We start from the raw sequence: 13,556 nt of genomic DNA on the forward strand, positions 1-13,556 counted from the left end.
GGGAAGGAATCACTCTTTCAGATATTAGGGGCCGAGGTTGCTCTGGGCATTAGACGCTATAATGTGAGCACCTGGAATCAGGCTTGGAAGCTAATAGGTGACTAGATCAGATAGGTAATAAGTAACCTGGCTGCTACATTCTGCACCAATTGTGGCTTCCAAGCACAGGTTACAGTGGTCAATCCATGCTCCGTTCAGCTCCATTAGAAACGTTCTAAGTTTTGCGGAATAAAGCTTGAAAGCAACCATGCAGATAGATGATCTGAGTTTCTTGTGGCACCTGAGTACTGTAGAAAGAAACACCCCTCACTGCTGTGACAGGAATACTAATTCGGAAGTGCTGTGCAAGGTTATAAAAATTGGGGATTACATAAATTATTCATTTATAATGGGTAAGTGTATAAATATAAGTTCCTGGCAACAGGAGGGAGGATTTAAAGACTAAGACCTTTATGGGGTCCCCACCCCTAGGGTTATGAATCTGTAAAACAATGAACACTTCAAGAGGACACAGGAGCTTCGAGATTAGCCTTCCCACACATTTGTGAGTAACCTATTGACCTAGCCAAAGATTTTGTCCTGTTTGCTCTCCGTATGTCAACATTTCACCATCTATTTCAAAATGAAAGCTTGAAAATAATCATCCGCCATTATAACCAGTTGTTTGCACTGCACAAGTTAGCCAAGCCAAGCGTTCCTGCAAGAATTATTGTGCAACGTATTGAGTGGGTTTCAGTCTTGGGAGACATGATGAGCCTTTTAATGTTTTTTATTATTATTTTTAAGAAAAGAAACCTGTAACAGAAATGCAAGATGGATACTCCAAGCCTAAAGATTTGCTGTGAAATGTCTGCCACATGGGATGGGTGAAAGAATCATACTTTTGTTTCGTTTGTGCTGGTGTGGTATGGAGAAATCCTACCTACTACTCGACATGTTCATGTGCAACAAGGCACAAAGTGTGACTAGTATAGGGTGTGGAACAAAATAGGGTGGCAGGGACAAAAGCATCATGTCAACGTAGCGTTGGAAGTGACAGATTGGCTTGGGCAGTGCGTTTGTACCACACCGACCTCGCTGTTAGAATCACAGAATCATAGAGTTGGAAGAGACCACAAGGGCCATCCAGTCCAACCCCCTGCCAAGCAGGAAACACCATCAAAGCATTCCTGACAGATGGCTGTCAAGCCTCTGCTTAAAGACCTCCAAAGAAGGAGACTCCACCACACTCCTTGGCAGCAAATTCCACTGCCGAACAGCTCTTACTGTCAGGAAGTTTTTCCTAATGTTTAGGTGGAATTTTCTTTCTTATAGTTTGAATCCATTGCTCCGTGTCCGCTTCTCTGGAGCAGCAGAAAACAACCTTTCTCCCTCCTCTATATGACATCCTTTTATATATTTGAACATGGTTATCATATCACCCCTTAACCTTCTCTTCTCCAGGCTAAACATACCCAGCTCCCTAAGCCGTTCCTCATAAGGCATCGTTTCCAGGCCTTTGACCATTTTGGTTGCCCTCTTCTGGACACGTTCCAGCTTGTCAGTATCCTTCTTGAACTGTGGTGCCCAGAACTGGACACAGTACTCCAGGTGAGGTCTGATCAGAGCAGAATACAGTGGTACTATTACTTCCCTGTTGCCTTGTCCCTGTCCCTCCCGGTAAGCAACAGTGACTCACCTGCTTGGAGGTCAGGTAAGTGTCTCCACACCGCCATGGTGCTGAATGGATTGATGTCGGGTTTGAAGTTCCATCAGCAATGTGCCCTTGGATGCTTTCCCCACAGTTGGTGGGTACCAGCAGTGGTGGGTGGTGAGCATTACACAGGTTGGACCTGCTAATTAAATCCTTTACAGTGCCCTGGAGTGATACTGAATTGGGAGCACTGGGAGGAATTAAAATGATGGGTGGCTTCAACTCCTCACCAACTTGCATGGGTATGTTCAGGGTAGGTGCTAGGAAAGGGGTGGCTCTGGCAGAGAAGCTGAGCTTGCTGGTAGCTGCCCAAGGATACCTCCTGGTGACTCTGGGCCTGGTGTTGGGGGGCATGATGGAATCACGAGCCAGAGCTTGCCCCAAGAACAGAGCCCAAGACAAGTCTATGCACAAGGAAGCACTAAAGAAACCCAACAGTTATTGCAGCACAATATCCTAAGAACTTCAGAGCAACTAAGCAAACTAGAACATCAGGCTGTGCAGTCTATGAAAGATAGTTCCAGCTCTCCAGAACTAGGTTACCATCAGGGAAACAGATGAGACAGGTTGATTTCAGCAAGGCCTTTGACAAGGTGCCCCATGATATTCTTGTAAAGAAGCTGGTAAAATGCTGGCTAGACAATGCTACCAGTCAGTGGATTTGTAACTGGCTGACTGACCGAATCCAAAGACAGAACCCAATGGCTCCTCTTCATCCTGGAGAGAAGTGACTAGTGGGGTGCCACAGGGTTCTGTCCTGGGCCCAGTCTTATTCAACATCTTTATCAATGACTTGGATGATGGGCTTGAGGGCATCCTGAGCAAGTTTGCAGATGACACCAAATTGGGAGGGGTGGCTAACACCCCAGAGGACAGGATCACACTTCAAAATGACCTTAACAGATTAGACAACTGGGCCAAAGCAAACAAAATGAATTTTAACAAGGAGAAATGTAAAGTACTACACTTGGGCAAATAATAATAATGAAAGGCACAGATACAGGATGGGAGACACCTGGCTTAAGAGCAGTACATGTGAAAAGGATCTAGGAGTCTTGGTAGACCACAAACTTGACATGAGTCAACAGTGTGATGCAGCAGCTAAAAAAGCCAATGCAATTCTGGGCTGCATCAATAGGAGTATAACATCTAGATCAAGGGAAGTAATAATACCACTGTATTCTGCTCTGGTCAGACCTCACCTGGAATACTGTGCCCAGTTCTGGGCACCACAGTTCAAGGAGGATACTGACAAGCTGGAACGTGTCCAGAGGAGAGCAACCAAAATGGTCAAAGGCCTGGAAACAATGCCTTATGAGGAACGGCTTAGGGAGCTGGGTATGTTTAGCCTGGAGAAGAGAAGATTAAGGGGTGATATGATAGCCATGTTCAAATATATAAAAGGATGTCATATGGAAGAAGGTGAAAGGTTGTTTTCTGCTGCTCCAGAGAAGCGGACATGGAGCAATGGATTCAAGCTACAAGAAAGAAGATTCCACCTAAACATTAGGAAGAACTTCCTGACAGTAAGGGCTGTTCAGCAGTGGAATTTGCTGCCAAGGAGTGTGGTGGAGTCTCCTTCTTTGGAGGTCTTTAAGCAGAGGCTTGACAGCCATCTGTCAGGAATGCTTTGATGGTGTTTCCTGTTTGGCAGGGGGTTGGACTGGATGACCCTTGTGTTATATTCCAACTCTATGATTCTATTATTCTAGGTCAAGAAGCTGGATTCCATGAGAAGGCAAGGCTGGAGGCATAGATGGACAGGAGCAGTCTAGAGAAATCCAAACGAACAGCCCCACCACTTGATACATAGACTACTTGGATTCCCCAAGGAAGCTTGATTTCTAAATAATTCAAGCTGGCACTTGTATATGTGTGCATGCCCATTTCCCCCTCTGTGGCTGACAGCATCTGGGGGGTGGTGGTGGTGGCGGCTAGGCAGCAATATGTGTCATAGAATCAGCATGGGATTGTGGTTAACCCTTCATCTCCATGCCACACTCCTAGTCCAAATTTCCTATCATCATTGGCTGCTTTCAACAGAAAAAAACAACAACACAAACCCCTTTTGGGATTTTCTGCATCCCATGTTATCTAGCCCATAATTTGCAGAGGCACTTGCAGAGCAGAATCCGTACCGAGCAGTGTATATCACTTGTGAAAGAAGCTTATTGGATTGGGATGGTGATTAGAAATTAGGGATGCCCGCTGATTAATTATTGGCCTCGTCACCAATCAATCAATTAAAACTGTTGACTTCAGAAGCAGGACCAACACAACCAAAACTTTGAGAGGCTACCTAGACATTTTCTTGAAAGCTGTTTCTGCTCCCACTTTTAATTAGCCAAATGTTACACAATGCCAGTTTTACATTGGAATGTATTTTAACAAATAAAAAACATACATACATACATACAGAAAAAATGGCTTCTGAAACAACTGTATTAAAAAAAACCAATTATTCACACAACAGGATTAAACTTCTGTGCATTTGTACCATATATTCATATCACACATGCTAGATGCAAAATACTTTTACAGAGTTTTTATTTTTAATCATTCCTCATTGATAAATGATGTGGTCCAGGGTGCCTCCCCACCTGTAATCACTTACTGAGGGATGTTTAATGGAAGAAAAGCTAATTGGAGTTTAAACAACTTTGCAAATGCCAGATAGCAGCATCCCCAATACACATTTTATACTTGAATCATCAAACAGCCATCTTAAACATACATGCAATTCTGTGGCATACTAAATCCGACATCAAAAGCCACCTTATCATCAAAAGCCAACAAAAAAACCGGTAACAAGTTAAAGCTTAAAGCACAATGGACTGAGTTTACACTTTACTTCTAAAGGAGCAAAACAGTCCCTTACATTCCCAGTTAATAAAACAGATGCTTTTATGAATGCCCGAAGCACAGCTGGGGTGAGGTAATAGTTGGCACTGAGTAACTTGGAACAAAATTTATGCAATTTATATTCTAATATACAGTATAAGACATCTCTCCCCTAGAAACACAATCACAATTCTAATCCTACCGATATATGTGTGTGTTTATATGTGTGGGTGTGAATGTATTTTGGTGTTTCCTTTTGGAGAAAAAAAATGGCTTTAAAATGCTAGCGTTTCAAAGAACAAATAGTTATTGGCAGCACTTTTGCATTGTTAAGTGACAAAATTCTCTGCAAAGGGCAACCCATTCCAAAGTTTACTGTTAATTCCTGTAGATCTGCATCATAATTGAACAGCCGGATCCTTATTTACAAAAGAAGGATGTGCTGGAAGAACAAACAGTGCGTAGGGAGTCCCCCCCCCCCTTCTTAAAAAAAAAAAGACATGTGGGGAGCACAGCAGCTTTCTGAATAATCACTGAGAAAGCTTTTAACCAACATGGAATACATTATTTTCATCCCCTGGGGGGGGGGGAGTATTTCTTTTATGCTAAACTTTTGGGTTGCACATTTTCCTGGTCAGTATCTGTGCTGAAAGTTATTGGCAAACCAAAGACTGAACAGCCAAAACTTAGCGCAAGCTTCTATAATAATGAGGGCCCTTCTCCCTAGCCCCCCAAATGAGATCAGGTGGACGGGGACAAAAAAACGGGGAGGGGGAATAAATTTGACACAAAGAAATTAAGCCCACCATAATGTCTGTGTTTCATGTTAACAGCCTTCTCTATCCTGCTGCGTTGACCATAACGCTCCATCACAAGTGCTGTCAGGGGCCCACGCTGAGTAGCTAATTAAAACAATTACAAAGACAAAGAAGGTATCGATGGCATTCCAAGCTGCAAACAAAGAGATAAAGATAAAGAGAGAAATTATCAATGGTTGATCTCTGCGGTCTGGTTTTTGAAGTGGGAACAGTGTTCCCCCCACAGATGGAGAGGGGTCCTCATATTTACTGGGGAAGAGGGGTGGGCTCAGTTGGAGCTGCCTGCATTGTCCAGAAGGCAGGAGTAGTAACTTTTTTTTTTGCAAAGGGACAACTGGAAATTGTATAAAAATGTACCATTTCTGGACTGTACCCTAAATGTACTAGGAGGCCTTTGAGTTCCCCTACTGGTAGAGCAATATGCAACAGGTTTCCACTGTACTTGAATGTAAACTGGGATGCCTGAGATTCAATGTTTGCCTACTGTACCCTCATTTTTTTTTTCCAAAACCAAGGAGATGGGAGTGAAATTCAGTTTGGGAGCAAAAGGTGATACAGGAAACCACCACCACCACCACCCCTTTTACGTATGTTTAATATGTGTGCAACTGTGTACACACGCATTGCGTCGAATGCAGAAGTGACCTAAAAACGTAACACGAAGGGGTGGTCGTGAGGCAGGGGTGGAACAGGGTGTTTGCGGGTTTTTCCAATGGTGTTTCAAATATATGCCATTTCACTTAAACACGCAGTGCCTTGGAACACAATCCCCATGTAAATGGGCGGTTGTTTGTAGAAATGTCTTAAATAAACACATAAAGGAATGGGTCTTCCTTGGGTGGGCCAGAGTGGTGCTGGTTTCAGGATTTGAGTGGGGGGAACTTGACCAAGGAAGTATCTGTGGGTCCTCTTACCTTGAAAGAGGTGATGAATGTAAGCAAGAAATGCTCTCCAGTTGCATCCATCCTTCTTTGATTCCTGCCAAGTGAAATTGCTTAGTGCCATTGGGACAATAGGCTCTTTACAGCTCTTGTTGAGGCCCTGGCAAATCCCTTCAGTGTCAGCCCTGTTTGGGGACACAGTTCTGTGTTGGGCCTTGGCTCAAAGTGAGGGCTGGCCCAGGACAATTTGCTACCTGAGGCAAAGGACAATGCGGAAACCACATGCAGAAAAAGACTGGATCTTACTTCAGCCCTAGAGAGGGGACAGCCCACTAGTTTACAGTTCACAGGACAGGTGACGTGACACACACAACTCTTTCCTCCAGTTCTTCATCCCTATTTCCCACCCAAAATGTGCTACAGTCTACCTAATGGTAGGGACGGCTTGCACTCATTTTGGGAGCTAGGATATTAGGGGGGGGGAGAGAAAGAGAAAATGAAAGAAATAGGAACTATACTGGATCAGACCAAAGGACCACTTAGTCTCGCATCATGGTCTCACAGTGGTGAACCAGATACCTGTGGTGAACCTGCAAATAGGCAGATCCTATAGCACAGGGCGGGGACAGGACCCTTTTCAATCCAAGGGCTATATTTCCTTGTGGGTAACCTTCCAGTGTGGTATATGCCTCAGATGAGCAGGGTCAGAGGCAAAGGGTGGCAGAGCAGCAGATGTTCCAGCCAGGCAAAAGTCAGTGGTTCCTCCAACTCCCACCATGCTTGCCCATTGGCCACCCTGCCTAGGGCTGCTGGGAGCTGTAGTCCAATGACATCGTGTACATACCTCATTGTCTTCTAGCCATGCATTACAGGCTTCCAAACCCACACTCCTGATTTTATAATATGCAACATCACAACTCAAATCCCAACAAATCTATGAACTGAAGCTCTATTTTGGCTTGAAGTGGGTACAATTTTGTGTGAAGATTTCTTTCTCTGGAGAGCTAAAGTGAGAGCAGCTGAAATATTTCTAAAGAATTGCAGGTTTGCTTCACAAGAACACCTCTCCTTTTAACAAGTCATTTTACACTGGTGTAATTCTCCAATTTCATTCGTAGGTCTTTGTGGTCCCGGAGATAAATGTGTATCATTCATCTCATCGGTGTGAACCAAGCTGGCGGCAGCTGAGGAGAGATTCAGCTACCGCATTTTGAAAAACCTTGATAAAACGAAGCCATGGGCAAGTTTAAATATGCAGCCAGCCATTCAGAAGCATTTGCAGCCTAGACTGTAGAAATACTTTAGGCAATTGTGCTTGCCTTAATTGCGGGTTTAAATAATTATATACGTGTTGTTGTTTTTAAAAGTCTAGCACTGATAAAGTTAACTTCCTGAAATAATGGTCTCTGACAAAGAAAATTGAGGGGGGAGGGGGAACACCCACAATAACTTTTGAATTTAAGAACAGCCCCGTTTTCTTTTTTGGCATTGTTAAACTGTTATCACCTCTATTATTTGCAGAGCGTTTGTTTAGAATTGTGTAATAACACTGAGTTGAATAGAGGAATTCATTTGTTAAATTAATCAGCGTAAACTAAACAGCAAAGCTATCATGAACTGGGTGGGCCTGATCTGTAAATGGACTTTGAATTCCAGTCAGCTGTGCTTTTAATCATCTGTGCACAAATGAGCCAAAGACTTCCAATTAGCCAAGAAATAACCTTGAATAGAGTTAACAGTGGTTCCCTTCTCCCTATCCCCACCACATGGATGAAAACGACTCTTCACTGTGCAGTAGAACTTTATGTATAGGTTTGTGCTATAAGAATGGGAAGGGAGGAAAGGAGATTTCAAATACTGTATGGGGAATTTCAGGTCTACCAAAATGTTTGCAAGTGGAATAAATGTTTGCATGAAAACGCCCAAAGGGGCCTCACTTTGCTATTATTTTGCTGGTCTAATAGCAAGCATGACCTCTCCCACATGAAAACCTGTTGCACTTGATTGAGGGCTAATTCACACACCCCAGCAACCAGGTGAGATGAGCGTGGGGTGGGATGGGATGGGGTGGAGAGGAGAGGAGAGAGATTCAGTGGTTTTCATTTATGGCACAGTCCATCCTGACTCCCAGGATACTTGTCAAGTAGAAAGTCAATTAATAATAATAATAATAATAATAATAATAATAATTTTATTACTTATACTCCACCCGTCTGGCTGGGCCTCCCCAGCCACTCTGGGCGACTTCCAACAGAGTATTAAAAACTTCCCTAAAGAGGGCTGCCTTCAGATGTCTTATAAAAGTCAGATAGTTGTTTATTTCCTTGACATCTGATGGGAGGGCGTTCCACAGGGTGGGAGCCACTACCAAGAAAGCCCTCTGCCTGGTTCCCTGTAGCTTCACTTCTCACAGGGAGGGAACCGCCAGAAGACCCTCTCAGTGTCCGGGCAGAACGATGGGGGTGGAGACACTCCTTCAGGTTTACTGGGCCGAGGCCATTTAGGGCAGGGGTTGGCAAGGTTAACCTTGCCTGGGCCGGTTCACTGCAGCAGAGATCCCAGCCAGATTGCGCGTGCGCATGAGTGTGCATGTGCATTTTCCACCATCTGCGTCTGCGCAGAAGCGATTTCTGGCACCGCAGAAGCGAGTCCTCGTACATGCATGAAGAAGTGTGCATGCACATGAAAGCTTATACCAAGAACAAACTTAGTTGGTCTCTAAGGTGCTAATAGACCATTTTTGCTAAGGGAGTTATGGCCTGACATTTATGTGCAAACTTATATAAGCCCTGTACTTCTCTGAGTGCCAGCATTGAAACCCAGCTCCTCAGGATAAAGATCCAGGTTCCCAATACAGTGGTACCTTGGTTTATGAACACAATTGGTTCCGGAAGTCTGTTCATAAACTGAAGCGAACTTTCCCATTGAAAGTAATGGAAAGTGGATTAATCCGTTCCAGACGGTCCGCGGAGTAACCGTTCATAAACTGAAGCGAACTTTTCCATTGAAAGTAATGGAAAGTGGATTAATCCGTTCCAGACGGGTCCGTGAAGTACTTAAACTGAAGCGTTCATAAACTGAAACATGGGTGTAATTGGTTCCGGAAGTCTGTTCATAAACTGAAGCGTTCATAAACTGAAGCGAACTTTCCCATTAAAAGTAATGGAAAGTGAATTAATCCGTTCCAGATGGGTCCGCGGCGTCCATAAACTGAAAATTCATAAACCGAGGTGTTCATAAACCGAGGTTCCACTGTACTGTATAGTCTACTCAATTTCAATTCTTAGTGCCTGTCCTGAGCTCTGAGCAGCACCGGCAACTGGGTCTGGCTGAAATTTAATTTCTCACAATATCCCTGATAACACTAAATCAATAGCATTGTGGGAAATTTAAATGGGGAAACATTTAAATGTTTCTTTTTCTTTTGTCCTCTCTCTCTCTCTCCCCCCCTCTCCCCTTTTTATTTTTTCTTTGGAAAAATATGGCCAGGGCCTTTATTAAGGACCAGAGATTACCATATATACACATGGGGATAGCAAATGGTTGGTGGAGGCCCCTGGGTGAGAGGGAAATGTTGATCTCCCAGGGTGGTGAAAGACTGGGAGGAGAGAGACATGAAAGATCCCAGGTGAGAACTGTGATGTTAAGGACCAATAATTACTTTTAAGAGAGGATTCTGTATTCTACTTATTCCATTTGTATTTTTTGTAGCCGTTAGTTTATTGTATTATGAAAAACTTTAATAAAAAATCTCATTATATTTTAAAAAATAAATAAATGGGGCTAGATGCAGTTTCCTGGGGCTAGATGCAGTTTTCTGGCGCAACATTGCTTGGTGTGCTGTTGCCAACCTTGCCACTGCTGCCAGAGCCACCAGCCAAGAAAGAGTCCCATAAGGGCAGGGGTAGAAAACCTCTTTTCAGCCCAAGGGCCTGATCGTATCATGAGTAGACTTATGGGGGCCGCATGGCAGTGGCAGGAGGTGAAGAAGTCAGTGGAGGTATCAAGGCACTAGGTTTAAAACGGGGAAAGGACCCCTGAATGGTTAAGCCCAGTCAAAGGCGACTATGGGGTGAGGTGCTCATTTCGCTTTTTAGAATAGAAAAGAAAAGAAAAGAAAAGAAAAGAAAAGAAAAGAAAAGAAAAGAAAAGAAAAGAAAAGAAAAGAAAAATTTATTGGCCAAGTATCAACCATACTTGGAATTTTGCTTCAACGAAATTGCAATGTAAGAAAAACATACCTCAGGCCGAAGGAGCCGGCGTTCGTCCACAGACAGCTTTCCGGGTCATGTGGCCAGCATGATTAAATCGCTTCTGGTGCAACAAGACACTGTGACAAGTGCCAGAGCACATGGAAACGCTGTTTACCGTCCTGCCACAGTATTTATCTACTTGCACTGGTGTGCTTTCGAACTGCTAGGTTGGCAGAAGTTGGGACAGAGCAACGGGAGCTCACCCCGCCGTGTGGATTCGGACCTCCAACCTTCTGATCAGCAAGCCCAAGAAGCTCAGTGGTTTAGACCACAGCACCACCCACTCCCCACTAAACACTGGTTGCCTATGGATTCGAACGAGGGGAACACAACAGGGAACAAGACATCATTGCCCAAAGATTTACTGATATGGAACATTGTTATACTGCCCTTCAGCCCTGGCAGTTTACACCTGAAATCTAAAAATAATAAAATAAACCAGAATAACACAAGAGGATGATAAAAATATATGCTGTTTCTCTATTTTTAAGAAAATTAATTCAAGGAAGTTTACAAAAAGTTGCTCAAAAGTAAATCTCTCATTTCAATGAGCCTTCATGCCAGATACTGTAGCAAACAGACATGGTACAAACAGACTTGGTACACTCTGACCTGTGAATCTTTGCTGACGAAGAATTGTCGAAACAGAGCCTTGTCCTGATTTTTTACTGGAATTTATTTTTGTTTGCCTACTATACTGGGATTGATTCCTATTTGAACTCTTCATCACACAAATAAAACCTTGTGAAGATATATTTGATATCCATTTTTCTTCTGGCCTGAGTTCTTGCAATTTACTGTTTATTTCTAGATACTGTAGCTAGGCCTAGGGCTACTGACTAAAATTATGGGTTGTGTCCAACTAAATATTATTCAGAGCTGATTAATTTAAATCAATACACCTAAATTAGTCATGCCCATTCATTTCCATGGGTCTACTTTGAGTAGGGCCAACACTGGATGCAATTATAAGGTGTTTTTTAAAAAAAGTTTTTGGAAGAGACTTAGATAAGTATTTTTAAATTATTAAGGTAAAGGGGCCCCGGACCATCAGGTCCAGTCGTGTCCGACTCTGGGGTTGCGGCGCTCATCTTACTTTATAGGCCAAGGGAGCCGGCGTTTGTCCACAGACAGCTTCCGGGTCATGTGGCCAGCATGACAAAGCTGCTTCTGGCGAACCAGAGCAACACACGGAAACGCCGTTTACCTTCCCGCCGGAACAGTACCTATTTATCTACTTGCACTTTGATGTGCTTTTGAACTGCTAGGTGGGCAGGAGCTGGGACCGAGCAACGGGAGCTCACCCCGTTGCAGGGATTCGAACTGCCGACCTTCTGATCAGCAAGCCCTAGACTCTGTGGTTTAACCCACAGCGCCACCTGGGTCCCTTTAAATTATTAGTACGTACTGTGTAATTGCAGCTTATTTAATCAGGACTCTTTAAGAATGTGTAATGTAAGCCTACTGCTAGCGTTGCTGACCTCCTCCTTCATTCTTTCGCCTTGGTGGGCTGTTGGATTATTTATTTCAGAGCCTTGGGGGGGGGGGGCTCACATTTGTTTTTACACTAGCTTGACTCTAAAGGAGGAAGTGCAAAGAAAAGAAGACCGTAAAATTAAGTAGGCTTAATGAACGTCTGTAAAGCCAGTCAACTCCCATCACCACCTTGTCTGTCACTCACTGTAGGAAGTGGGAGATATGTTAAAAACAACAGAGAATTTCCTCTTTTTCCCTTTCCTGGCCTCCAAGCTACCTAGAGGAAATCTCAAGGCCAAGTCGATTAGTGACATCTTAAGGCCAAGACCAGAACTGGCAGGGCAGTTTGATTTGACAGACCAGGGAGGCAATCGCCAAACACACTTATTTGGGAATGAGGGACACCAGCTTGGGTGGCTCTAAAAGAGGATTGGGCCAGATTCATGGAGGATAAGGCTACCAGTGGTTACTACTAGCCATCATGGTGACGTTCCGCTTCCAGTCAGGCAACTTGTTGGCCAGTCTAAGAACTGTGTGGTGGACTAGACAGGCCTTTGGCTCTGACCCAGTAATGGTCTTCTTATATTCCCCAACCTGGTGCCTTCCAGATATTTTGGACCATGATTCCCATCAGCCCTGGCCAGCATAACCAATGGTCAAATACCACAAAAGTTTTGGGGGCTGGGGGCGGGGAACCCATCTGGAAGCTCACATTTGCACTCGATAGGGTCCAGACAGAAACTGACCACCTCACTTGCTGTTTTTGAGAACTAGGTATAAGTACGACAGACACAATAGAGGTTCACAACATTTGTGAGAGTTTTCAAAGTCCATTTTTCTCCCTCCCTCTCAAACCATTACAAACTGAGGTCTTGCTGGTTCAGGACAGACAAAAGGAAGTACTGTTGTACCTTTTCATGAATGCATAAGTGCAGCTTACCACAAGATGGGCTGACACCTCTTATACAGCTTTGGGACCAGGTGACCTAAAAGACTGGTGCATCCTTAACTGGTTATGGCATGATGCAGGAGAGGGCATCTTACAGAGACCGTCTTGTCAGGAGGTCTATTCTGCAGAATGTCAGAATCGGGCACCTGCCTTTTGGATATCCCCCATTACCTATAAGATAGATGCAGCCTCAGCTGCCTTTTCAGCCTCTGTTTAAGACTTTCCCCTTTAAACAAGTATTCTAAGTGGAGATTTTTAAAATCCCAGTTGGCATCTGTATTGGATTTGATATGTTCTTATAAATGTAATGGTGAAAATCATTCTCTCTCTCTCTCTCTCTCTCTCTCTCTCTCTCTCTCTCTCTCTCTCTCTCACACACACACACACACACACACACACACACACACACACAGTGGTAACTCCAGTTGCGGACGGGATCCATTCTGGAGCTCTGGTCGGATCTCGAGGTTTCTGCAACCAGAGGGACCGCTTCTGCGCATGCCTGCGTGGGGCAACAGGCCACTTCTGTAGAGTGTGTTCTGTGTGTGTGTGTGTGTGTGTATGCAATTGTTTTATATATCTTTCAGTTGTAATGCACACTTGCAATGCTTTACAGGAAGCAATTCATAAATGAAAAAATAATTG

This window comes from Zootoca vivipara, chromosome 7, assembly GCF_963506605.1.
Source record: "Zootoca vivipara chromosome 7, rZooViv1.1, whole genome shotgun sequence".
NCBI classification, from domain to species: domain Eukaryota; kingdom Metazoa; phylum Chordata; class Lepidosauria; order Squamata; family Lacertidae; genus Zootoca; species Zootoca vivipara.